The following is a 2578-nucleotide window of genomic DNA, read 5'->3' on the forward strand; positions in this document are numbered from 1 at the left end:
ATTATTGTTGCTTTAAGCCTTTTATGGTGGTAGATTATTTGGCAATAGATACCACACACAGTTTGTTTCTTTGTATCTTCGTTTGTTTTGAGAAAGAGTCTCACGTTGGTAGAGTGCTGTGGCGTCATAGCTCACAGCAACCTCCAACTCTTGAGCTCAAGCGATTCTCTTGCCTCAGCCCCCCAAGTAGCTGGGACTACAGATGCCTGCCATAACGCCTGGCTATTTTTTTTTTTTTTTTTTTTTGGTTGTAGTTGTCATTGTTGTTTGGCAGGCCTGGGCTGGGTTAGAACCTGCCAGCCTGGTGTATGTGGCCAATGCCCTTGCCGCTGAGCTATGGTTGTTGAGCCACACACACAGTTTGAATGCTACTCTACTCCTTAGTACTATGACATTGGACAGGACTCTTCCTCTTCCTGAGCAGCAGCCTCCCTGCTGGACAATGAGCACACAACCCCCTCCCTTTTAGGACTATGCTGAGCATCAGAGCTAATGCCTGTGAGATGCCCAGTTCTCCTGGTTGATCTCTTAATATGATCTCCTTTATTCATTTGGTCAGGTGCTTACTAGATATCTTCCCATCTAAAGATTTCACATCTGATGAAATCTATCAAAAGTGCCTGCCGCTGGCTCGGTGCCTATAGCTCAGTGGTTAGGGCGCCAGGTTTGAATCAAGCCCAGGTCTGCTTAACAATGACAACTACAACAACAAAAAAATAGCCAGGCATTGTGGTGGGCACCTGTAGTCCCAGCTACTTGGGAGGCTAAAGCAAGGGAATCACTTAAGCCCAAGAGTTGAGGTTGCTGTGAGCTGTGACTCCACCATACTCTATTGAGGGTGACATAGTAAGACTCTGTCTCAAAAATTAAATTAAATTAAATCAAAAAAAAAAGTGCCTGCCATAGCAATGTGGTGAATCAACACTTGCTGGATTAAAAAGATAACAAAACACAGCAGCCAAGTGTATATAAAATGTTCTCCATTAGTAAGTGACCAGTATGAGAACAGGGAGGTAACAAGGGGTCAGCCAAGTCAGGGGAAAGCAGAAGGCACTGAGGCTTGATGTTCCAAAGTCAAGCCTGAGGGTGAATGCCAACCTGACTAAGACAAAGATTTCGGAAATGCAAAGCCTGCCTACAGATGTGGAGGGAGCAAGTCCTTCCAGAACAGCTGAGTGGTGGCCTCACTGCCCAGCAACATATCCCCTTGGCACCCTTTGTATGGGGCACCTCTGCTAGCCCTACCATTTGCTTGGTTTCGTCACTCTTGCAGTCAAAGAGTGTCTGGCTCACCCTGGGCCACAGTGGAACTTCTGACCCTTTGTCAGGGTCAGAAGAGACCCTGTCTGAGATGCTAACTTGGGTCTCTTTAGGTTCTACTAGGGGCTGGAATATAGAGATAGTTCCAGCTGCTGTTTCTGAAGCCAACTGTTCATTTTCCACATTGTAGGCTTATCTACTCCATAGGTTCCTTCTCCTCTCCTTCAGAATATTCCACGATGGGAAGAAGGGAAACTTGAATTAAATCTAATTGGTCAAAAGTAGATAATCACTGTGGAATGTTTTTCAAGGGCTGGTCTAAGATTTAGGCTACCCACACTCCAGTATAAGTTCAGAATTGGCTTTTTTTTTTTTTTTTTTTTTTGAGACAGAGTCTATGTTGCCCTTAGTAGAATGCCGTGGTGTCATAGCTCACAGCAACCTCAAACTCTTGTGCTTAAGTGATTCTCCTGTCTCAGGCTCCCAAGTAGCTGGGACTCTAGGCCCCCACCACATTGCCTGGCTATTTTTTTGTTGTAGTTGCCATTGTTGTTTAGCAGGCCCAGGCCGGGTTCAAACCTGCCAGCCCTGGTGTATGTGGCAGGTGCCCTAAACATTGAGCTATGGGCGCGGAGCCCAGGGACGTTTTTAATTGTCACAACTTGCAGTGGGGCAGGGAAGTATTATTGGCATCTAAGAGGCAGGGAATGAGCCCAATGAAAAAGAAATATCTGGTCCCAAAATGTCAAAAATACCAAAGTTGAGAAACTCTGCCTTAAATTCCTAACTTCACAAAGGACGTGAAACTGTGTTCAAACTGCAAAGTGGTATTTTCTAGCAATTGTCCAATTACTTCTGTTAACATGCAGCATAGTCCATTAAAAAAAGGTTACATTTCAGACTTTGGAGCAAAATATCATTCCTGCTTTTCTATCGGTATTTGAAATCCCACCTATGAATGCATTTCCTCTTGTACGTACGCAAAACATATCACCTACAGTTAGACCTACAGTCTGTTGTAACTCCCTGCTTTCTATGAAGAAAGGGGTCAGATGGATTAACCTTCATTTCATTTCTTCTTCAGTAAATAAGGGACCATTTTCACGCACCTGTAATTCACATAGGGTCTGAAAATTGCTATCATCAAGCTATTAGTGATTTGGAAAAACTGTAAAATTGATATCACGGGCAAGAGGTGAAATTTGTGTTTGCCTTGAGCAGAACTTCTAAGGGACAGACCGAGGTTCGTGATTTGGAGAAGCCCACTGTCTATAGTAGTGGTTCTCAACCTTCCTAATGCTGCGACCCTTTAATACAG

Source organism: Otolemur garnettii, unplaced genomic scaffold, assembly GCF_000181295.1.
Source record: "Otolemur garnettii isolate 467f Iridium unplaced genomic scaffold, OtoGar3 scaffold00031, whole genome shotgun sequence".
NCBI classification, from domain to species: domain Eukaryota; kingdom Metazoa; phylum Chordata; class Mammalia; order Primates; family Galagidae; genus Otolemur; species Otolemur garnettii.